This window comes from Scyliorhinus torazame, chromosome 19 (genome assembly GCF_047496885.1).
Source record: "Scyliorhinus torazame isolate Kashiwa2021f chromosome 19, sScyTor2.1, whole genome shotgun sequence".
Classification (NCBI taxonomy): Eukaryota; Metazoa; Chordata; class Chondrichthyes; order Carcharhiniformes; family Scyliorhinidae; genus Scyliorhinus; species Scyliorhinus torazame.
Window position 1 is genome coordinate 57,218,471 of NC_092725.1, and position 25,861 is coordinate 57,244,331.

The window sequence follows — 25,861 nt, forward strand, 5'->3', positions numbered from 1 at the left end:
TGAGTTACTCAATGCAGGATTCCTCGCCTTCGTCCTATTCTTGTAGCCAAAGTAAGTATATAGCTAGTCCAGTTCAGTTTCTGGTCAATAGTAACCACCAGGGTGTTGATAGTGTGGGATTCAGCGATAGTAATGCCATTGAATATCAAGAGGTGATGGTTAGATCCTCATGTTGGAGATTGCAATTGTTTGGCACTTTTGTGGTGCGAATGTAACTTGTCACTTGTCAGTCCAAGCCTGGTTATTGTCCAGATCTTGCTGCATTTGGACATGGACTGTTTCGGTTCCTGAGGAGTCACAAATGGTGCTGAACATTGTGCAGTCATCAGTGAATATCCCTATTTCTGACCTTCTGATGGAAGGAAGGTCATTAATGAAGCAGCTAACATGGTTGGGCCTTACTCTCCTGAGGAACTCCTGCAATGATTTCCTGGAGTTGAGATGATTGACCTCCAACCACCACAACCAATTTCCTTTGTGCCAGGTAATACTTCAGCCAGTGGAAGGTTTCCCCCCTGATTCCCATTGACTCCAGTTTTGCTAGGGCTCCTTGATGCCATACTCAGTCAAATGCTGCCTTGATGTCAAGGGCAGTCACTCTCACCTCACCTCTGGCATTCAGCTCTTTTGTCCATGTTTGAACCAAGGCTGTAATATTAAGTCAGGAGTTGAGTGACCTGGCGGAAACCATACTGAGTGCCTGTGAACATGTTAGTGATGTGGAAGTGCCGCTTGACAGCGCTATTGATGACCCCCATTTCATCACTTTACTGATGATCGAGAGGAGACTGATGGGGCGGTAATTGTCTGGGTTGGATTTGTCCTGTTTCTTGTATACAGGGCACACCTGGGCAATTTTCCACATTGCCGGGTGGATGCCAGCGTTGTCGCTGTACAGGAACAGCTTGGCTAAGAGCGCATATTTGGTTGTGCAAAAGCTAAGTTTGTACATAAAGATCATGTTTTATCTTCAGAAGTTCACGAAAGAGGAGAATGTTGGGAAGAATCAAATGAGTCCGATGAATTGGATAGTTGGGATGCGTCAAGTACAAATAGTTACGCCAACACAAGTTGGGCCTGAAACCAGTTCAAACACGAGCCAGAGTCAGACAGATATATCCGATGAGGTGCATATTTCAATTGAATGTCGAGGACACTTTGAGAACACTCCTTATACTCGGGCCAAGATGGGTCAAGGTTCTTCCCCAAATTCTGAATGTTTTGGTGAAGAAAGAAGATATCTTATAAGCAATAGGAGATCAGTGGTTAAGTTTGATTTGTAAATGAACGAAACAATGAGTGTGTATAAGTTGTTGAACATTTGCATTGGAAGAGTGTAATCACACCTTTTGAGACCATTTGAGAGTGTATATAAACCAAAACCAGGTTAAACTAGATTCAGTTGGGTAACTGAACTCCATGTTCACCGTTGAGACCTTCCGTGCTCGTTGTGCACTACAGGGCCTGGGGTGCCTTATTGATTCTTTTAACCACATTTTAGTTTGTTGTTATAAGTTTTGTTGGGTTTGGTGTTTTAAGTTTTATTTGTGATTTTAATTTTGTTCAAGACAGTATCCCTTTAAGGGGCTGCCCCTTGTACTTTGTCCCTCGGTTTGTTTAATTAGTTTCATACAAACTAGTTGGAGTACAGTCATGAGGAAGCTTACTATTGTCCAGGTAAATAAGAACCTTCTCTCACCCAGCTTAGTTCTGCCCTAGTAACCACAACTTCTGGTCCTCCTTCGCATGCCCGGTTGAAATAATTGATTCTCATAAACACAACCAAGTCTCTTTTTTAGTTTGTATACCATGATCATGGTCAAATCTAGACTGGTAATAGTTGTCTTTAACAACAACCAAATCCACTGGGACAGGAGGTAGGAGGGTGTGTTCAACTTTCATAGCTGTACAAGATTGTGAGGGGCTTTGCTGTGTGGATAGGGAGCAGCTGTTCCCCTTAGTTGAAGGGTCAGTTACGAGGGGGCACAAGTTCAAAGTGAGGGGTGGGAGGTTCGTGGGGGGGATTTGAGCAAAAGCTTTTTACCCAGAGGCTGGTGACGGTCTGGAATGCGCAGCCTGGGAGGGTGGTAGAGGCGGGATGCCTCACATCCTTTAAAATGTACCTGGATAAGTGCTTGGCACGTCATAATATTCAAGGCTATGGGCCAAGAGCTGGCAAGTGGGATTAGGTGGGCAGGTCAGGGCCTTTCATGTGTTGGTGCAGACTTGATGGGTCAAAGGGCCCCTTCTGCGCTGTAGTATTCTATGATTCCTCTGAAGGACAATACCTCTGGCAATGCAGCACACCCTCAGTGCTGACCAAAGTGCCAGTCTAGATTTATGTGCTCTGTTGTGATAGATGGGGCTGGAAGCTGTAACTTTCTGACTTTAATCTGATAGTGCTAGCTACTGAGCTAAGCTAAAACCACTCGCACACTTTTGGCTCATAAATGACCATCTATGAAGTGCGCTGTTCTTTAGGTTCCAAGACGATGGCAATAGGACACAAAATGGTGTTTGTCCTGTCTTTTCAACTGAATGCATCTGATTAACTCACCATTCATCTTATGATCAATCCATAAATGACTCCGTTTCAGTAACTGTCGCTGTTTGAACAATAATAATTCTTTAACTTAGTGCAAAGAACTCTGGACGATGGTTGTTCAATTATCTGTATTCACATTTTCGTTTGAGGTATTTTGATAAGAAATTGAGTTCAAATGGCTTCGAGCACAAAAACGCTTTCATGTGCCGAGACTCCCGGAGGAAGTGAAATAAATAGAATATATCTATGGGCAGCACGGTAGCATAGTGGTTAGCACAATTGCTCCAGGGTTCCAGGTTCGATTCCCAGCTTGGGTCACTGTCTGTGTGGAGTTTGCACATTCTCCCCGTGTGTGCGTGGGTTTACTCCAGGTGCTCCGGTTTCCTCCCACAGTCCAAAGATGTGCAGATTAGGTGGATTGGCCATGATAAATTGCCCTTAGTGTCCAAAATTGCCCTTAGTGTTGGATGGGGTTACTGGATTGTGGGGATAGGGTGGAGGTGTGGGCTTGGGTAGGATGCTCTTTCAAAGAGCCGGTGCTGACTCGATGGGCCGAATGGCCTCCTTCTGCACTGTAAATTCTATGATCTATGATCTATGTCATACTTTGCTGGACTACTTCAGTAAGTGCTTAATGATTTAAAAAGATTTACTACTAAATATATGTCAACAATTTCTGAAGAATATTGATGGCGATCATTTATTTATTGCGCATGTACTGAAAGCTTTTTCTACATAATTAAAACTCTTAAAGCAGCCAGGTGGCACAGTAGTTAGCACTGCTGCCTCACAGCTCTAGGGACCTGGGTTTAATTCTGGCCTCGGGTGACAATGTGGAGTTTGCACTTTCTCCCGTGTCTGCGAGGATTTCCTCCGGGTGATCCGGTTTCCTCCCACTGTCCAAAGATGTGCAGGTTAGGTGGATTGGCTACGCTAAATTGTCCTTTCGTGTCCAAAGGTTAGGTGAGGTTACAGGGATAGGGTGAAGGCGTGGGCTTGGGTAGGGTGCTCTTTCAAGGGCTTGTGTAGACTCGATGGGCCAAATAGCCTCCTTCTACACTGTAAATTCTTTGCAATGATTGAAGAAAGCAAGATTTTCAGGGTTTGGCACATTTTCTCACCTCAAAAGCATTTCCCGTAGAACTAATTTCAAAGTTGGCAAGGAGTGCATTGTGGCGGCTATTTTATGGCGTGCAAGGCTCCCGTAGGAATAGTCATTTTAACGTGGCTTTCGGTGCATGTTCTGAGAACCCGCAGCTCTTCTTTATAAAGTGCAGTGAGATCTTTAAGAATTGCCAGTAACATCGTAGTAGGCTCTTGGATCTTGGGGTTACACCTCAGTTCAATGGCAATAAAAGCTGGACACTGAAGCTTCATTAAGTTCCTCCTTTTGGAAAGAAAGAATCACTTGCATTTATATGGCACTTTGACAGCCAATGAAGTAATTTTGAAGTGTAGACACAATTGCAATTTAAGAAACATTGCCGGGATTCTCCTTTCCGGGGACTAAATTCCCATGCTGGCGGAAAACTGGCGGCGACGACTCTGGCAGCAATAGGCCCCGAAGGTGAGGAGTTTTCACCTGTCTCGGGGGCTAGGTGGACGGCGGAGGGGTTGGCGCCGCTCCAGCTGGTGCCGAAGGGACTGTGTGAGTTCGCGCATGCGCGGACCGCTGGCGTGTTTTGGCGCATGTGCGGGGGTTCTCTTCTCCGTGGCGGCCATGGCGGAGCCCTACAGGGGCCAGCGCGGAAGGAAGGAATGCCCCCACGGCACAGGCCCGCTCGCAGATCGGTGGGCCCCGATCGCAGGCCAGGCCACCGTGGGGGTCCCCCCAGGTTCGGATCCGCCCGCGCTCCCCCCCTCCCCCCCCCAAGGACCGCCCCAGCCGACTTACCTGCCAGGTCCCGCCGCGTGGGACCATGCATAATCTACGCCGGCGGGACTGACCAAAAATGGACAGCTGCTTGGCCCATCGGGGCCCGGAGAATTGCCAGGGACGCTGTTGCCAATGGCCCGTGACCGGCGTGGCATGATCCCCTCCCCCGCCCGGAAAATGGCACCAGAGAATACGGCAGATGGCGGCGGGGTGGGATTTGCGCCCCCCTGGGGATTCTCCGACCCGGTGGGAGGTTGGAGAATCCCTCTGCATGTCTCCCAATTGGCACACAAAATGCCCCTGCTTCTGTTTGAAATTGTTTCATGAGATCTCATTAATAGACGGTGCCTACAACAGTGCGACCACTCCATCGAAACAGCACAGGAGAGTCAGCTTTGATTGTTAAAAATGTATTATCCAAACTGTTTATAATTATTAATTACACAATTATGTTATGATACCAGACTATTGTTTGTTATGATAGTAGACATGAATCCTATTTTTTAATACATAAAACTGTGGGGAAAGGATATTTCACACCAGGAATGATGAATCTGACTCTGACCAAAAAGTGTTTTTTATGTTAAAACAAACTAATTTCAACACGGAATTAACCACATTAACATCAAAGAAATAGCTTTACAATTAACAGCTAAATGTTCTTAAATAAAAGGGGAAACGTCAAATTACTATCTACACCTGCCTTTAATTCTAATTGAGCAACCCAGTACAGTTCAAATGTCACGTATAAATAAAGTTAACAAACAGATTCCTTGTTTATTTGTGCAGACCTTTGGAGAGACACCCTTTTTAAGATCAGATCTGATAAACTTCTGCCTTGTCAGATCTTTCTGTTCAACCTAACAGTATTTGGCAAAATTGCAAATTACGAACAGACCTGGCTCCTCCCATTAATCTGTATCCCGCTAAGATGTCTCATAACCTGCTCAGCTTGGCGAAATACAATCCCTCAAATTATCTATATCCCCAGGGAACCATCCAAAAAATGTGGCAAAACTGAAAACTACAGACATACCTGGCTCCTCCCATTAATCTGTATCCCGCTAAGATGTCTCATAACCTGCTCAGCTAGGACTAAATACAATCCCTCAAATTATCTATACCCCAGGGAACTATTCAAGATATAAACAGTGTTTGATTAGCCATCTCTCTGTAAGTAAGTAAATGGTTAAGATCAATAACTCACCTGACTTCTTAATACAGCTGTCGCAGACAGACTACCTGTATGCAATTTAAACCAGGGTTTTTAATAACATTACTGCCACAAATATGAAACATAATGGCCGGAATTCTCCGGTCATCGGGATTCACTTTTCCCACTGGCATTCACTTTTCCCACTGGCAGCACACCCCCGCCAGCAGTTTTTGCGGCAGTGTGGGTAATTTCAATGGGAATTCTCATTGACAAGCGCGTGAGGATACAATCCCACATCAGCAAGCAGTGCACCGCCGAGAAACACGTGGCTGGGGGAACCAGAAAATCCCGCCCCAAAAATAGCAATTTCTACATTCATAACAATATAAGCAACTCTTACCTCCTGTTGAGAAAAGTAGCGAAGGGATTTAGGGCCTTTCGTGCAAGAGACCACAGAATTTTGGAAGATTCAAGAAGCTGTGAATCAGCAAGAGGTGACACGAAGTTTATCTGGATGTATCTGCCGGATCCCATCGGATTCAAAGAATGAGGGCAGTAAGGCATTGCATAAATCTGAGATCTTGAGAAACTGGGACTGTGCAATGAGTAAAGGAAGAATGCGGGCGGCACTATGGTTAGCACTGCTGCATCACTGCCCCAGGGACCTGGATTCGATTCCGGCCTTGTCTGTGTGGAGTTTGCACGTTTTCCCCGTGTCTGCATGGATTTCCTCCGGGTGCTCCGGTTGCCTCCCACAGTCCATAGATGTACAGGTTAGTTGAAATGGCCATGATAAATTGCCCCTTAGCGCCCAAGGATGTGTAAGTTAGGTGAGTTAGGGATAGGGCAGGGTGGCGGAGTGGGCTTAGGCACAATTGCTGTAATGTCTCACCTGAAAGCTGGTGCCACTGTGGCCGTGTGGCAGTCTCTCAGTGCTACACCTGGAGCATCAGCTTGGATTATGAGCTCAGTGCTCTGGGGTGGGGTTTGAACCCACAAACTACTGAGCTGAACCTGCGATTGTTTGTTGCGAAGAAGGGCATGGTCTGTTGCAATGTGATTGGAATGTGACCTCATGGCAGTGACCTGCAGGATAAATATTGGCTGAGCCACAGGGGAGATCTCCGCTGTTGTGCCATCAGATATTTTGGGAAAATTCCTAGGTGCATCCACCTCGGAGAAACAGCCCCAGATGGCTGGAGCTTTGGTCTGGGGCAGTGGGTGGATGCTGGAATCTGGCCTGCTACCCAGGGAAACGGAGCTGCTGAATGCCAAGGTGGGCTATTAAAAGGCTTCTCAGGGGTAATAAAAGTAGTTAAGTCCCCTAGCCTTCTGGCTTCACACCCCCCCCCATGCCTCATCTATGACGACACATGCCCTGCCTACCCAGGGACCCCTCCCCTCCCATAGCCTCTTCGCCAACCTATGCTCTCTACCATCCATGGCAAGTTATGCTCTGCCAACCTGTGCTCCCATCATTATTATGGGAGGGAAAACATACCAACGTTGCCTGAGATGATACAATTGGGTACGTTAAGGTACATTGTTGTACAATAAATTGGGTGACGCTCATTCAAGCTAGATGGGGGAAACTTTTGTGTATCTTCAGTCAAGCTGTCTTCCAGAGCTTTTGGGGGATGAATCGCCCATTTAAAATTGCAATGAAGTCCATGACCAGTCACCTGCTATCTGTATTAATTTCACAGCTCATTGAATGATAACATCCTGTTTGTGTGATTTGCCCTATACTTATTCTCATTCCTATCACTTGGGTTACACTTGTGTGGACCTAGAATCTAGAGACTCGCATTTTATTTCATTCACTCAGGAGGAGGTCCCTTCCATTCTGTCAGATATCCGAAATGGCAACATAGTAGGAGTGCCACTTATTTATTGTTCTCAAGTTGCCGTCCTCTCGGCTGACCTTCAGATTTTTCTGTGTTTGGGGTTTCCTTTTGTACTTTTCAGTCAGTTTCTTTGAATTCCTCCGCTCCTTTCTGGAAACCGTGAATGAATTTCTTTCAGATTTTATTATTCTCAATTAATTTGTCCATTCAACATCTTGACTGAGATGATGCTGACACATCAGACTGCAACAAAGCTGATGGAGAGCTTGTTGCTATGACAGCCAGCTCTCGTCGTGTGCAACATTCAGCTCAAAGTACTCCGACAGCACAGAATGACTGGTAACTAGGCAATGATCGTGTCACGGGAAGTCATAACACTGTGCTTTGATAGAGAAGTCACCTGGTGAAGCTACAACACAGGACGACTGCATGCCTGCTGATCAGTGGAAGCAGCATGCGATAAACAAGGCCAAGTGATCACGCAACCAACAGATCAGATCAAAGCTCTGGAATCCTGCCACATTTAGATATAAATAATGGTGGACAATTAAATCACTAACTGGAGGAGGAGGCTCCACAAACACCCCCCTCAATCATGGGGAAAGCTTAGTATGTCAGTGCAAAAGTCGAGGCTGAAGTATTTGCAAAGATCTTCAGCCAGAAGTGCCGAGTGTGTGATTCATCACCAGCCCCTTGCTGAGATTCCCATCATCACAGATGCCAGCCTTCAGCCAATTTGATTCCCTCCATGTGATATCAAGAAACTGCTGAAGGCTCTGGATACTGCAAAGGCTATGGGTCCTGACATCGTCCTAGTGATAGTACTGAAGACTTGTGTACCAACACTGGCCGTGCTGCTAGCTAAGCTGTTCTATTACACCCAGAAGATGGGCATCTACCCAAAAATGTAACTAATTGGCCTGGTATGCCTTGTCCACAAAAGAAAAGGACAAACCCAATGAGGCAAATCACTGCCCCATCATAAGCAAAGTGATGGAAGGTGAGGTCGACAGTGCTATCAAGCTGCACTTGCTCAGCAATAGCCTGCCCATCAGTTTCAGTGTGATCCTGTCAGGGCCACTCAGCTCCTTACCTCGCTACGTTTTTGGTCTAACATGGACAAAAAAGTGAATTTCAAGAGGTGAGGTCCTAGTGACTACCCTTGACATCGAGGCAGAATTTGATCTAGTGCAGCATCAAGGTGCCCTTGCAAGATTGAAGTCAATGGGACTCTGAGGGGGACAAACTGTCCACTGTTTTGAATCGTGTGTGGAGACCGAGGATTTTGGTTTCAGACCATCACTGCAGGAGTTCCTCAGCAGCCCAAACATCTTCAACTGCTTCATCAATGACCTTCCTTCCATCATCACCATTTGCGACTCCACAGATACTGAAGCAGTCCATATCCAATGCAGCAAGACTTGGGACAACTTTCAGGCTTGGGTTGATGAGTGGCAAGTAACATTCCAGCCAAGTGCCAAGCAATGACCATCTCCAGCAAGAGAGAATCCAACCATCTCCCCTTGACATTCCAGGTCGTTACCATTGCTGAATCCCCCACTATTAACACGTTGGGAGTTACCTTTGACTAGAACTAACTGGACCAGCCGTCCAAATAGTGTGCCTGTCACAGCAAGTCAGAAGCTAGGAATTAGGCGGTGCCTGTCTCATCTCATTCCTCCAAGTCTGCCCACTATGAACAAAGCTAAAATCAGGGTGTGATAGACTGCTACTACTCCACTTGCCTGGATGGGTGCAGGTCATTTGCAGTCCAAGGGCACTCAAGAGATCTTGACACCATCCAGAACAAAGTAACCCACTTAATTGACATCCCATTAAACACTCACTCCTTACGCCATCAACACACGGTGGCAGCAGAGTGTATCAGCCACAAGATGCACTATAGCAACGGGCCAAGTCCCAGGACGAGCCATGACTCGTAACATCGACAAAGGCAAGGACAGCAGGTGCAAATGCCTATAATGTTCCCGCCAAATGGACACAGCTGATGTTCCCAGTTCTAAAGTCATGAGTAACACCACCTGAAGTTCCCTCCGAGCCACACAACACCCAGTCTTCATGAGGTTAGCTCACCACCATCTCCTCCAGGCCATTTAGGGATGAGCCAGCATTTCTGGCCTTGCCAGTGATCCCCATATGCAGGTTTTAAAGTTTTTATTTTCCCGTGAGCTTTCAAGAGAACTTGCATTTACATGGCACCTGTTGTGAGCTCATGATTGCCCATCATTTAGGGAGTTAGGAGATAAGTTAAAAAGTAGGACCTCGAAGGTAGTAATCTCAGGATTGCTACCAGTGCCACGCGACAGTCAGAGTAGAAATTCAAGAATAGTCAGAATGAATACGTGGCTTGAGAGATGGTGCAGGAGGGAGGGGTTCAGGTTTTTGGGACATTGGAACCGGTTCTGGGGGCGGTGGGACCAATACAAATTGGATGGTCTACACCTGGGCAGGACTGGAACAAATGTCCTAGGGGGTGCTTTTGCTAACACTGTTGGGGAGGTTTTAAACTAATGTGGCAGGGGGATGGGAACCAGATTAGGAAGTTAGAGGTCAGTAAAGAGGCAGCAACTAAAGCCAGTAAGGTACTAGATAATAAACTCAATGTGACTAAGGGGAAGAGTAGACAGGGAAGAGATGATGAACGTAAAGGAACAGGTTGTCTGAGGTGCATTTGTTTTCATGCGAGAAGTGTAGCAGGTAAGGCAGATGAACTTAGGGCTTGGATTAGTACCTGTATATATGATGTTATTGGTATTACTGAGACTTGGTTGAGGGAAGGGCAAGACTGGCAACTAAATATCCCAGGGTATAGATGCTTCAGGAGGGATAGAGAGGGAGATAAAAGGGGTGGAGGGTTTGCATTACTGGTCAGAGATGATATCACAGCTGTAATTAAGGAGGGCACGATGGAGGATTCGAGCACTGAGGCAATACGGGTAGAGCTAAGAAATAGGAAGGGTGCAGTAACATTGTTGGGACTTTATTACAGGCCTCCCAAAAGCGAGCGTGAAGTAGAGGTACAAATATGTAGACAGATTATAGAAAAATGTAGGAGCAATAGAGTGGTCGTGATGGGAGATTTTAACTTCCCCAACATTGAATGGGACTCATGTAGTGTTGGGCACATAGATGGAGCAGAATTTATAAGGAGCATCCAGGAGAATTTTTTAGAGCAGTATGTAAATAGTCCAACTCAGGAAGTGGCCATACTGGACCTGGTATTGGGGAATGATCCCGGCCAGGTGGTTGAAGTTTCAGTCAGTGATTACTTTGGGAACAGCGATCACAATTCCGTAAGTTTTAGAATACTCATGGACAAAGATGAGAGTGATCCTCAAGGAAGAGTGCTAAATTGGGGAAAAGCCAAGTATAACAAAATTCGGCAGGAGCTAGGGAATGTGGATTGGGAGCAGCTGTTTAAGGGTAAATCCACATTTGAAATGTGGGAGTCTTTGAAGGAAAGGTTGATTAGAGTGCAGGACAGACATGTCCCTGTGAAAATAAGGGATAGAAATGGCTAGATTAGGGAACCATGGATGACGGGTGGAATTGTGAGACTAGCTAAGATGAAAAAGGAAGCATACATAAGATCTAGGCGACTTAAAACTGATGAACTTGGAGGAATATTGGGAAAGTAGGACAAATCTCAAATGCGCAAAAAAGAGGGCTAAAAGGGGTCATGAAATATCTTTGGCTAACAGGGTTAAGGAAAATCCCAAAGCCTTTTATTCGTATATAAGGAGCAAGAGGGTAACTAGAGAAAGGATTGGCCCACTCAAAGACAAAAGAGGGAATTTATGCGTGGAGTCAGAGGAAATGGGTGAGATTCTTAATGAGTACTTTGCATCGGTATTCACCAAGGAGAGGGACATGACGGATGTTGAGGCTAGGGATGGATGTTTAAATACTCTAGGTCAAGTCGGTATAAGGAAGGGGGACGCTTTGGGTATTCTAAAAGGCATTAAGGTGGACAAGTCCCCAGGTCCAGGTGGGATCTATCCCAGGTTCCTGAGGGAAGCGAGGGACGAATTAGCTGGGGCCTTAACAGATATCTTTGCAGCATCCTTGAGCACGGGTGAGGTCCCGGAGGACTGGAGAATTGCTAATGTTGTCCCTTTGTTTAAGAAGGGTAACAGGGATAATCCAAGGAATTATAGAGCTGTGAGCTTGACGTCAGTGGTCGGCAAACTGTTGGAGAAGATACTGAGGGATAGGATCTATTCACATTTGGAAGAAAATAGACTTATCAGTGATAGGCAGCATGGTTTTGTGCAGGGACGGTCATGTCTTACAAACCTAATAGAATTCTTTGAGGAAGTGACAAAGTTAATTGATGAGGGAAGGGCTGTAGATGTCATAGACATGGACTTCAGTAAGGTGTTTGATAAAGTTTCCCATGGCAGGTTGATGGAAAAAGTGAAGTCGTATGGAGTTCAGGGTGTACTAGCTAGATGAATAAAGAACTGGCTGGGCAACAGGAGACAGAGAGTAGTGGTGGAAGGGAGTATCTCACAATGGGATAAGGTGACTCGTGGTGTTCCACAAGGATCCGTGCTCGGACCACTGTTGTTTGTGATATACATAAATGATCTGGACGAAAGTATAGGTGGTCTGATTAGCAAGTTTTCAGATGATACTAAGATTGGTTGAGTTGCAGATAGCGAGGAGGACTGTCAGAGAATACAGCAAAATATAAATAGATTGGAGAGTTGGGCAGAGAAATGGCAGATGGAGTTCAATCCAGGCAAATGCGAGGTGATACATTTTGGAAGATCGAATTCAAGAGCGGACGATACGGTCAATGGAAGAGTCCTGGGGAAAATTGATGTACAGAGAGATCTGGGAGTTCAGGTCCATTGTAACCTGAAGGTGGCAACGCAGGTCGATAGAGAGGTCAAGAAGGCATACAGCATGCTTGCCTTCATCGGATGGGGTATTGAGTACAAGAGTCGGCAGGTCATGTTACAGTTGTATAGGACTTTGGTTAGGCCACATTTGGAATACTGCATGCAGTTCTGGTCGCCACATTACCAGAAGGATGTGAATGCTTTAGAGAGGGTGCAGAGGAGGTTCACCAGGATGTTGCCTGGTATGGAGGGTGCTAGCTATGAAGAAAGGTTGAGTAGATTAAAATTGTTTTCGTTGGAAAGACGGAGGTTGAGGGGGACCTGATTGAGGTCTACAAAATTATGAGAGGTATGGACAGGGTGGATAGCAACAAGCTTTTTCCAAAAGTGGGGGTGTCAATTACAAGGGGTCACGATTTCAAGGTGAGAGGGGGAAAGTTTAAGGGAGATGTGCGTGGAAAGTCTTTTACGCAGAGGGTGGTGGCTGCCTGGAACGCTTTGCCAGCGGAGGTGGTTGAGGCGGGCACGATAGCATCATTTAAGGTACATCAGGACAGATATATGAACGGGCGGGGAACAGAGGGAAGTAGATCCTTGGAAAATAGGTGACAGGTTTAGATAAAGGATATGGATCGTCGCAGGCTGGGAGGGCCGAAGGGCCTGTTCGTGTGCTGTAATTTTCCTTGTTCTTTGTTCTTTTTTCAAAGTACGTTCTCGCCAATTGAGTACTTTTGAAGTGGAGTCACTGTTGCCATATTGGAAATACATCAAGTAAGGTGCACACAGCAAGGTCTCACAAAAGAGCAAGGTAACTCCTTTGCTTTTTGAATGCTGCTATGGGAACTGAGGGCAGACAAGGCCTCAGTTTAACATCTCATCCAAAGGACACCTGTGACAGATTGTGCTCCCTCAGCATTCCCATTGGGATATGGGCATGGGTTATGGACTCAATCTGGAGAAGGGCTTTAACCTACTAGGTGCTGGTTTGGAAGTGTGTGAGATATCAGCTGAGCCCCAGCTGGCACCCAAGGGTCTTATCTTCGAGACTTTAGAATTGGGAATGTCGGCATTGTCCATTTAGCGGTAATGCTTTTGGTATTTGCTGGGGGGGGAGGGTTTTATGCCTTGCAACGCTGAGACATTTTCAGGTTGAAGCTCGAGATGGGGAATGCAAGTAGGGCTTACATGGGAGATGATTGAATTGAATTTCACTCCCTCGAATCGACATGTGCATTGTAGTACAGACATTCAAGCTATCTGTCACCCTTCAGTGGACTGGTATAATCTTGACTGATTTCCAGACTGGAAAAATCTATTCCCCAACATCAACACCCTGCTTACTTTTTGGGACGAAGGTGGGGAGGAGAACGATTTGCTTCGCCACTATTGTGACACCTGGCCTGAGGAAACGGTGGAACCAAGTACAATGTGCAAATACTTCTGTGTAGCGGTGTTTGTAGTGCTGTCTCACATCCCGACTGTCAGCCTGAAGATTGTAATTGTTTCTCCTCATTAACGTTCATTTGCAATCCACTTATTAAATGAAATGCTGCAGAATCACTTCTTTGAAGTATTAATGCTGCGTCTTATCCAGAGCACCAAACGCTTCAATTTTTACTTTTGCACATTTCAAAGGAAATATGTGTGTGTGGTCAGGCAGATTTTAGCTCTTGATAAGAATATGAGGCAACACGCAGGGAAATAAACAGCTGCCAAATCATCAAACCGCCCCCCTCCTCTCTCCACCCCACCACCGCCAACCCCCGAATATCTTCGAGGTGACTCACCCCAAATCGGTTGTTCTTTAATGCCTCGCTGCGAAGGATGATTTAAGATAGGCCACTAAAGAAATAACTGGCTGCATACTGTGATAAGACAACTGGGTTCTATGTGTTTGGACAGTTACATTCAGCCAGAGTGTTTGGGTTTCTTCATGGGAGAATATCTTCTGTTGACATTCCGAATCGCATTAAGAACCACAATGTTCTTATCATCTCTACTTATCCTGCTATTCAAGCTGTTCTGAATGAAGAGCCACTTCAGAAACTATTAATGACTTTATCTGGGAATCATTTTTTTAAATGCTTTTCTTCCGGTTTTTCTTTTTATACAAAAGACAAGATGAATGTGAACATACACAGAAACTACATATACCGTTTAGCATTCACTATATACATCAGTTACACTTTAAATTTCTCAGCAAGTGCCTAGTTTTGACTAGGCCTCCATGCTCCCAACTCCCCCTTTTCTCCCGATTCCCCCTCCCCTTCTTGCTACCTGGGGTGTCTTCTTTGTTCGTTGAATCTTCCAACTTGGACCTGTTGGGGTGGCATGGTGCTACGTACACTGTTTTGTTTAGATATGATTGGATTCTCTTTGTTCCCTCCCTCTCTCCTTCCCCCCCCTGCCCTCTCTTTTCATTTGTGTCTGTGCTTCTATGGAGTCCTCTCCCACTGGCTTATTGGTTGTAGGCTACAAACGTCTTGGAACGGATTGGTGAATGTCTCCTATGTTTTGTGGAAGCCCTCTTCCGACCCCTGGATGACGAATTTGATTTTCTCCATTTGGAGAAATTCCAATAGGTCAGACAGCCAATCTGCATCTTTGGGTGGTGCTGTTGATCGTCAGCCGACTATGAGTATGCCATGTGGGTGAGCCCCTATACTCCGGTGTTTGGGGACCCTCCAAAGTGGCTGCTTGCGGTGCCTTTGTGTTCCACGTCGCCACGTTTTGCCTGTTGTAGCCAGCTTAATGCCCTTACTATCCTTGTCCCGATGGTTCCCCTATGATTCCCGCCCCTGTCCTCTCCCTCCCCCCTCTGTTAATGCCCCCGCCCCCTTACTCCCCTACTCCACACCCTCTCCTGTGCTCCGCTGCCCTTACCCCTTCCCTCCTACGCTTTAATTCCTATCTTCAAAATGAGGCAGTGCAGTCCCATGCAAAGTGTCTTTCAGGTTGATTAAAATCCCTTTGGGTGATCTTCTCACCAATGTCTCTGCTGCTGTTTTCCCAGACCGTTTTCCAGGACAAATTTGTCCACTTCTGCAGGGATCGTGAAGAAAATCTCCCCGCCCTGGAATGTGACCCAGAGTTTAGCTGGGTACAGCATCGCAAATTTTACCTAGCTTATGTAGAGGGCCACCTTCGCCCTGTTGAACTCCGCCCGGCGCTTGGTCAGGTCTGCCCCAATGTCTTGGTAAATCCTGATCTGGTGCCCTTCCCAGTTACAGGTCCTTGTCTGTTTGGCCCAGCGCCGGATTCTTTGCCGCTCCTGGAACCATTTTAGCGATTATCGCCCTCGGCTGCTCTCCAGCCTTGGGTTTTGGCCGGAGCGACCGATGGGCTCTGTCTACGTCTGGTGGGTTAGGGGAGCTGTCCTCTGGAGTTACTGTTGTTCGGCATCCTCTCTTGTATTATTGTTAGCTAGGGTGAGGGGATACCTTTTTCCCTGTTTTAGTGAGCTATTTTGGGTAAAAGAACCTATTTTGGGGTTTGTAGGAGGAGAGCTACCTGATGTGCGACTAATCAGCACATCCCCATTTTTAGAGGTTGTCTCATCTTGGAGTCTAATTGTTGTAACCACACCTCTGAGGGCGGAGAGGAGAACTGTTGCATGATCTTTATTTGCGGATCATGAATTTCCTTGTGTCCTCAGTTATTAGTTTCTAGTCCAAATTAGGCAACTTGATTGCACCGAGGGTATTTATTTTGATACCTGTGTTTCAGCCAATGTGCTAAATGAAAGGTCCTTCCCACTCTCGAACTACACAAAGAGGCAATGCGTAGAGGCCAGACACAACAAAAGTGAGAGAGGTGAAAGCAAAGGGGAATTGACTATACTTCCATGATGCAATTTCTGCGACCTTGTGGCTAGCTTTGAACCGGAGTTCTTTTTTATCTGTACAATGTTGAGTTGTTTTCTACCTTCTGGGCAGTAGGGAACAGTTCATTGGGGCTTGCTCTCGTCTGGCAGTGAATTACAACTCTGCTTATGTGTCGAACAACTTTGCTTCCATTATGTTTTGCAAACAGCAAAAAAAGCAAATCCCTGACCATGTAGCTGCATACCATATTTTATTGATGACCACACATTAGGGACAATTAGCGAATGATTATGGAGGGTCTCTGACCTTTAGTGAGCACATGTCAAAGTTCTTTGTGATTAATGTTGCTTTAGCATGTCTACTCATCAGTCAAGAGGTAATTGTCAGAATAAATTAACTCATTTTGTTCAATTAATGCTGCAGTGATCTGTGCTCATCACTCCTTTCTCTTAAGCTGAAAGTTAATCACCCCCAAACCGTCCGGTTGTGTCCTCGACATCCAGACCAATTCGGACTTGTTCTCCAAATGTGCTCCCCCAGCCCTCATTGCATCAATGTTAAAATGCTTAAGCCTGTTGGAAAAAGCAGCCACTTTCCCCACCACCCACAAAACCCTGTTTTTTTGGAATCGGGTATCGTAGGCATATTCTCCATTGATCTGTTTTACCATTGGTAGCTGATTTATTTTCACAAGCTGGGCCAGTTTAGCTCAGATGCAGTGCAAAGGCTAACTGCGCGAGTTACAATGCCATACCGGCTGAGGTTATTCATGAACCTTGCCCATCACATGAGGTGTGCTGACCCGCAGGTTAAATCACCACCAGTCAGCTCTCCCCCTCAAAGGGAAAGCAACCTTTGATCATCTGGGACAATGGCGACTTTAAAACCTGGGCCTCTTTTTTTAAAACTATCAACTTTTTTTGTTGTTGGAAGATTTCATCCTCAAACTGTCCTCCAGTCCTATACCCCCCCCCCCCCCTCCTCCCCCCTCAAGGTCTCTATGCTCCTCCGCTTCTGGTCTCTTTCATACCACCATTGGTGACCATGGGCGGGATTCTCTGATCCTGAGGCTAAGTGTTGACGCCTTCGTAAACGCTGTCGCGTTTTATGACGCCTTCAACAGGCCCCCAAGAGCAGGAATTCTGAGCCGTACAGGGGAGCAGCACGGCACTGGAGCAACTCACACAGCTCCAGCTGCTGATACCGGCCTCAAATGGGCGCCGCAGGTCTGCGCATGCGCGCTACTACGACCGGCGCGACTGCACAGTGGCTTCGATCTCCACGCCGTCCCCAACGCAACATGGGTCGGGTGACAGGGGCTGGCGCGGAGCAAAAGAGGCCCCCAGCCTGAGAGGCCGGCCCATCGATCGGTAGGCCCCGATCGCGGGCAAGGCCACAGCGTAGGCTCCCCCCATGGCCGCCCCCCCCTCCAACCAGGCCACCCTCGAAAGGATGCAAGCCAAGGTCCCACCGGGTTAAGAGCCGTGGATGGCGCCGGACTTGGATTTTTATTGCGGCCACTCGGCCCATCCCGGGCGGAGAATCTTGCCTTGCCGACCACGCCGGTGCAAATGGCGCCGATTCTCCGCTCACCGGAGAATCGGTGGACCGGCTTCAGTGCGGCGTCGCGCGATTGGCGCCCGGCCCGGGGTGGGCTGAGAGAATCCCGCCCCATGTGTTTAGCTACCTAGGTCTTAATCTCTGGAATTCTCGCCCTAAACCCCTCTGCCGTTTGTCCTCAGTATCGTTTTTCCTCTGTTGGTCCTTAAAACCTTCTCCTAATATAGCTTGCTTTCAAATTTTGTTTGATAATGCTCCTGCAAAGTGTCTGATGACATTATACTGCAGCTTTGTTGAAGGCGTATAGTTCTTAGAGAACAACCACGAGCCAAGTGCTGCTGGTATCCATGGTAACGCTACACCCAACAAGCGCCAGTATCAGAAAAGGAGGGTGAAAGATTAGCGTTGTCAAGATTTAGTTTAGCTGAAAGTAAGCTTAGTTTTGCAGATAACGTTCCCATCAACAAGTCAAGGGTACAAGCCTTATCTAGGTGTTCACTTCAGTGGTGGATCGAGGACGTGCAACATTGCCAAAATAAAATATTAAATTGAGGCTCTATTTGTCTGTTCAGATGGCTGAGGAACATCGAACTGGATATGTTCCTGGTGTTTTGTCCATCAATTAATTTATTCTTTTTGTGGGAGCGTGCTGCATTTGGCAATTATTACAATCTCGGACTGGAGCAGACCCTAACAGTTGCTAGGATACCAGACAGAAACCCCAATATTTAATTTAATTTGTACGGCTGTGAGGAAAGGATACTTCGCTCAGGAGTGCGTCCACGTACAATTTGGGATATGGTATATTGAAACAAACATTATTACTAACTTTAGCATCATACAGAAAATAGCTTACAAGTGAAATGAAACTCTCTCAACTGCTATCTTTCATCTCCACTCAAGCAAAATTCATCTCGGGTCAAAATCCACTTTTGAATATAGTTAGCCAACCCAGGAATACTTGCTGGAAAGAGATGTCTTGGATAGGCCACTTTGAGAAAGAGAGATCCTTAGGAACCAGCTGCAGGTTCTTTCCTGTGTCAACTACTGTTTAACCTGCCAGTCTTTTCAGAAGCTGCTGGTGTAGGCAAAATCTTTTTAACAAAGTTGCTTTCACAAAAGCTGCTGGTCTGTTCACAGTCAATTCTTTAACTGAACTGAAAGTCAACAGCTGACTGCTTCAAACCCTGGCTCCGACTGTTAACTACATCATCTTAATCAGGCCAAACACAATGTCTCTAATGATCTACTCCCCAGAGAACCTTCTTCATATTATCAAAATTCCATTAGCAAACTTTTACGATTTAACCATCCTTTGTAGCCAGTGTCCGTCTTTTAAAACAGGACTTTAAAAAAAAACATGACTGCAGCAGTCGTACACACACTAACCCAGGCGTCCCTTACTGTACCAAATACATATAATACAATATATATCTGAAAACCCTACATTCATCACACAGTGTTCAAGAATGGCAATGCCTCAGATCACACTAATCGATGCTGCAAATGCTTTGGTATGTCATGAGAACCCCAGAGGTGCTCTATTTTTAGATTCAATTTTGTTCTTCAGGTGATACAGAAGCTTCAGTTCATCTTTGGTGACCTTTCAGTTAATGTTTTGAAAAATAATAACCTGTCACCAAAGCAAGAGAAGAAAGATTTCCAGGAAAGCAATGGATGTGCAATCTGTGGGGATCATTTCCCCTCCTTACCATTTGTTTCGACTTGCAAAAGAAATCTACAAAGAATTCCTCGGAGTTAGAATTTCTTGAGGAAAGTGTTCCCTTCCTTTCAGTTCTCAACAAACATGGCTGCAAGAGAACATCGCTGGCAATACCTTACACTTATACATGCACCTTCAATGGAGCATTCTCAAATAAAATGTGGTACCAAGCAACATACGATGTAGGCCAAAGAGGGAAGCGTTCAGGAGAGTCTTCAAGGAGCAGAGATAGAGATGGAGAGGATTAGGAAGGGAATTCCTGAACTTAGGACCTTCACAGTTGAAGGCATCGCTGCCAATGATCGGGGGGAAAGAAATCAAGGATGCCACAGAGACCAAAATTGGAGGAGCACAGATTTCTCAGAGAATATTTATGAGGTGGGGAAAACTGGAGGCAGGAATTTGAACAAAGGGTTGAGCATTTTAAATATGTGGCATTGGTGGACTGGGACTTGACATGGGTCAATGAATATATGAGCAGTGAGTTAACAAGAATTATGTAAGCTTAAAACACAGGCAAAATAGATTTGGATGGGCTCGATTTTGGAAGGATAAAAGATGGGCGGGGAATAGTCTAATCTATGCCCTATATATTTGAATAAAACAGAAGATGTTTAACACGCCATCCTCCGAGCAGTCATATATATATCTACTGAAGCTGCACACTTTAAGAATACACAGAAGCATTCTTTGTCTATGGAGATGCAAACCGTTTACAACAACCTCTGGACATGCTAACACACACTGGCTTCTTCAAGGGCAGTACAGCTTGACCTGCTCTGAAGTGCCTCTTTGTTTATTTGTTTTCTCAAGTAATTTTATTTGCTCGCTTTGGGTGGTTGCTGGACGACCCAGTTCACAGTCTGCACTTAGGTTGCCGTGGCAACAAGCAGATGTAGCATTGGGAGGAGGGGGTGGGGGTTGGTCAGTTTTGTACCTGACATCCCAACATTGACTGAATGAATAATTTCCCTTCTTCACTTGGCAAGTTGAAATCCCGAGGTGAGCTGACAAGCGGACAGACTGAAAGCAGCAGCTAAACAGTCGGTTGGTTTCTGGCTCTTTCTAAAGATCATCAATGAATAAAAGCTTCAAATGCAGACTGGATTGTCTCCTGACTGATTTCCTGAGCTGTCTTTCACTCTCACTGAGCACACACACGATGCAATATATCTCCATCAATCCAAGCTGACCATAGGTCACCTTTTCAATTAATCTTCAAAACATTTTTTAAAATCTAATTGGAATTGTTCAATGGTTATCACATCCCAGTGCAACAGATACAATGAAGTAATATCCAGAGGTTAATCTATTTATATAACAGATTAACTGTTTACTTTTAAAACCAGTGCAATAAACTATTCCAGCAGGGGTAGAATCATAGAATTTACAGTGCAGAAGGAGGCCACTCGGCCCATTGAGTCTGCACCAGCCCTTAGAAAGAGCACCCTACCTAAGCCCACACCTTCACCCCATCCCTGTAACCCAGCAACCCCACCTCACCTTTCAGAAAGGTAAGGGAAATTTAGTATGGCCAATCCACCTACCCTGCACATCTTTGGACTGTGGGAGGAAACCGGAGCACCCGGATGAAACCCACACAGACACAGGGAGAACATGGCAGACTCCGCACAGGCAGTGACCCAAGCCGGGAATCGAACCTGGGACCCTGGAGCTGTGAAGCAACAGTGCTAAACTCAGTGCTATGTGCCGCCCATCATATTTTCTGTATCTTGGAAGCCTTGACTTGACGAGGGCAGATGTAGACGACAAAGTTCATCATCTCCAGCTCAGCCTTCGGATGACTGAAGAGAGGGGTATTTGAGGACCAGGATCATGAGCCTGAGCCTAAGGTCATTGTTTACCAGGAAGCAGTGATTTTCTGCACTCCTATATGCTTTGGAGACTTGGGTGACCCACAGAAGACACCTGAAACACTGAAGAAATACCACCAGCAGAGTCTTGGCAAGATCCTTCAAATCTGGTGGCAAGCAAGGCGGTCCAACAACAGCGTCCTCTCCCAAGCCAACATGTATAGCAACGAGGCCCTAGTCACTCAATACCAGCTCCGCTGGGCAGGACATGTCACTGCCTGACTCCTCAAGAAACTCCCTACCTGAAAGCTTTGGCAGGATTCTGCGCACAGGGGCTGGTTTAGCACAGGGCTAAATAGCTGTCTTTTAAAGCAGACCACAGCAGGCCAGCAGTGCTGGTTCAATTCCTGTACCAGCCTCCCCGAACAGGCGCCGGAATGTGGCGACTAGGGGCATTTCACAGTAACTTCATTTGAAGCCTACTTGTGACAATAAGCCATTTTCATTTCATTTTTCATTTCATTTCATTTCATATATCTGTTAACTTGAACTCAGTTGCATAGCTCTACATTTGGAAGCAATTTTTAAGTCCTAATTTAACATCTCAAAGGAATCAAGTGAGGGAACTGACCTGAAATGATATCGTTTGTGAACCTTTAGTTGCTCGCCAGTGTAGAAACTCCATCAATTGCAAACAGCAACTGTTCACCTGACATCACTGGCATTAAACCCTCATGGATCAGTGACCGGATCCCAAGGGGGCAGCGGAAACACTAGGGGCGGGATTTTCTGTCCCGCCGCACCTGCATTTTGGTGTGGCACGCCCCTGCCGGCAGTGGGATTCTTCGTCCTAGCAGCCAGCCAATAGTGTTTCCCATTGTGGGCACCCCACGTCATCGGGAAATTCCCGGGCGTGAGTGCGATGCCGGCAAAGCGGAGGATCCCACCAACGGAAAATCCAGCCCTAGATATTTTCAAAGAAATCCTGACGAGGACATACATCCCTGACAACTCGCGTGTGACTTTGATTTGTGCCTGACCAAAATGCTGAAGACTCATCTGGAAAGCACTGAGCAAATCAAAAGATATTCAATCGGGAGCAGGCAGAGGTGAAGTTGAGGTTTTGGTGCGAGTGGACAAACCTCCAAACAACCCATCTCCTCGATCCTCCCAAGAACCACCTGAGGCACATGTGGCAGTGTCTAGAGTTCACACATTGGACTTACCAGCCATCTCAGAACCTGTCAAAGTGAATTGGCAGCAAATCATCTTCGATCCCGAGGGACGGCAAAAGAAGATACCTAATATAAACCAATTTAACCAATTTTCCTCTGTTCAGCGTGCAACTGAAGCAGTTAACCAGGCAAAGACCCAGATTCGATCCCAGATGCGAGCTGACCAAATCTTAATGGGTTGCACTGGCAGTAAGTGAGGCAGGGGGCAAATCAGCCTGGGTTCTGACGCCTCGTTGAAATCCTACCACCCCTGCTAGAAAAGCCCATGGGTGGATGGTGGCTGAGGGCAGGGTCGTACATACCTAACCATAAAGTGCACCATTGCAAAATAGTCTTGTCAGTTCATACTGTGTGGATGTTTGAGAGTTAACTGGGCAAGTTTATAATATAATCTTTATCAGTGTCACAAATAGGCTTACATTACACTGCAGTGAAGTTACTGTGAAAATCCCCTAGTCGCCACGCCCCAGCACCTGTTCGGGTACACTGAGGGAGAATTCAGAATGTCTAATTCGCCCAACAAGCACGTCTTTCGGGACTTGTGGGAGAAAACTGGAGCTAGAGGCTGTGTCACAAGCTGATGCCTTCAGCAGTGTGGTGGAGTGACAGGGGTGGAGTGCGGGTTGGGGGGGAATGGATGGAGGGAACTCTGGGTGGGGTGATAGGGAATAGAGCTTTGAGGGGGAATAGGGAGCGGAAACTTGGGGAGATGAGGGGAAATTGAAGCATTGGGGGTTGGGGGGGGAGTGCCAATGCTTGGAGAGGGGAGTGGAGAGTGGGGCAAAGACTGGCAAGGAAGGGTAGGAATAGAAATTGGAGCAACGGGGCATATAAGGCAGCTTCATTTAAAAGAAGAAGAATGCGGATACTGGAAATCTGAAATAAAAACACAAAGAGCTGATCTGCCAGTCTCTGTAAACAGCTTACGGTTTGATGACCGTGGACTCAAAATGAGGAGGAAAAGCTAGAGATGAAACAGGTTTTGAGCAAAGGATGGGTGGGACAAGGACAAAAGGGCGGTTTGTGGCAGGCCGGAAGACGGGAGAGATTGAATGACAGAAAAATTAATCTTCCGAGGCCAAAGGCAGTGCTGATGGGGCAATAAAGGAACTAAAATGACTTACCCCGAGCAGGTGTCCAACAGAAGAAAATGAAAAGAGAAGAATTTTGCTTGAAACACAATAATTGTTTTAAAACACTTAAGAATGCTCGTAACAGTTATGCTGTCTTTTATCTCCTGCCAACTCTGCTGTGTAGGGGTTTTTACTTCCATTAGATTCTTGCCTTCGCTTGTGCTGCATCTCCTGTGAAGTGAAACCAATTTGGTTTTGATGAGGCTTAATTTAATTTGCCTGCCCGTGCTGACAGTTATTCTTTCTGTACACACTGCAATGTTGTGACCTTTCCTTCAATCTTTAATGCTTTGAGCTGTTGATTTCTGCCAAGCATGAAATATCTCCGTATTTGGCAGCAGCAACAATACATTTTGGTTCAGCCCGCCCTCTGCCCAACTGTCTTGTTCTTTTTTTGGTTAGCATTCTTCCTGAACAATGTCTGAAGCTTGTGTCAGAGAGATGTATGGTGTGCCCAGCACAAAGTTGGCTCTCCAGTGGCGTATGTGCAAAGGGTGAATATCCACCAAGACTTATGAACAAAGGTTCTACACAAGTGATTTTTCCGTCCCACTTGTCTCTTCCCCACCCTGAAATAATTAATTGGAAATTATTCACATTGACCGTGAGGGCATTGCTACTACCGTTGCCACACGTCCATAAGACATAGGAGCTGAATTAGGCCATTCAGCCATCGTGTCTGCTCCACCATTCAATCAAGGCTGATATGTTTCTCATTCCCATTCTCCTCCCTTTGTCCCATAACCCCTGATCCTCTTATTAATGAAGAACCTGTCTATCTCTGTCTTAAAGACGCTCAGTGCCTTGGCCTCCACAGCCTCCTGCACAATGAGTTCCACAGATTCACTTGCAAGTCTTCCGGGATTTGTCATTGGCAGTGGGTCAAAAATGGGTTTCCGGTTTTCCTGGCGTCTCCAATGGCTCAGGTTTTTTCGGGGTTATCCACACAGTGGGCTATTTTCTGCAGAGCGCCTGCTAATTGTGATTGTGGGTCCAGGATGCAGCACCAGTCTGCAATGAGGTGGAAACTTGGGAATTAGTCATGTGCAAACTCGGGAAGAAAACAATGGGAAGGCGCAGCAGCAGCACTAATTTCCTGTGTTTTTTCTGGATCATTTTCCTGTCTCCTGACTCCATGATCAACACTTGCCCTTCAGTTTTTCCAATCTTTCATCTGGATGCACTGTTAAACAGCACGATGCGTCGGAGCTAAACATGATCTTGCCTGGACCTGATCTGACAAGTGCAGATGCTCCAGTGGGCGTGGGTGGTGAGAGATCTGGAGTAGGGCTCCTGGGGCAGCATGGTGGCACAGTGGCTAGCACGCTGCCTCACAGTGCCAGGGACCCAGGTTTAATTCGGCCTTGGGTGACTGTGTGGAGTTGGCACGTTCTCCCCGTGTCTGCGTGGGTTCCCTCTGGTTTTTTCACACAATCCAAAGATGTTATTAATCATAGAATCTACAGTGCAGAAGGAGGCCATTCTGCCCATCGGGTCTGCACCAGCCCCTGGAAAGAGAACCCTACCTAAGCTGACACCTCCACCCTATCCCTGTAATCCATTAACCCCACCCCTTTTTTGGAGACGAAGGGACAATTTAGCATGGCCAATCCACCTAACCTGCACATCTTTGGACATGTGCAGGTTAAGTGGGGTTATGGGGTTACGGGAAAGGGCAGGGTAATGGGCCTAGGTAGGATGTTCTTTCAGAGGGTCAGTGCAGACTCGATGGGCCAAATGGCCTCTTCCCGCACAGTAGAGATTCTATGATTGTGATATGGTGCATGTCATTTAATGTACTGATTAACATACTGCTGAATATGTAAATGATTGGCATACAGCATCACAGGAGGTGAAGCAAGTTAACACGTGATATAGTAGTTGGGGTAGGTAGAATATCTATGAAGAGCTCTCTTAGAATCCTGTTATTGTTGAATAAAGAGCCCTAAGGTTGCCAATCATTGTCATAGTTCTTTGTATGTTTGTGAGGCAATAGTACTAAACCTGGGGGAGTGATCCCTCACTCTACCCAGGGCAATTTAGGAAACGTGATAAACACTAAAGACCACATAGGACCTTGTGGCTTTTTTAAAGTTGAGTATTTTATTGGCAAAAAAATGGTCAACATTTCCTCTATACAAAGATATGAAAACCAACTACTCAACACTCTATATCACACTGACCATTTATCAGCAAAGAGACCTCACCATTCCAGTCACACACCATCCACTTTGTACAAGCCCTTGCATTTTGTGTTCAGGAAAGAGCATCAAGTACCTT

At 46.2% G+C, this 25,861-nt stretch overlaps 1 protein-coding gene across 11 annotated transcripts in view; it reads left to right on the forward strand.

Moving 5' to 3' along the window:
- Nucleotides 1-25,861, forward strand: part of LOC140396152 (contactin-1-like) — a 1,065,645-nt gene that overhangs the window by 366,648 nt on the left and 673,136 nt on the right. Inside the window, exon 1 of one of the 11 annotated variants that reach the window (XM_072484365.1) lies at nt 13,079-13,100. The exons of the other annotated variants lie outside the window; for them this stretch is intronic. The gene's annotated coding sequence lies outside the window, so the exon portion shown is untranslated. Of the gene's footprint in view, nt 1-13,078; nt 13,101-25,861 lie in introns of those variants that run through there. 11 annotated transcript variants of the gene reach the window in all.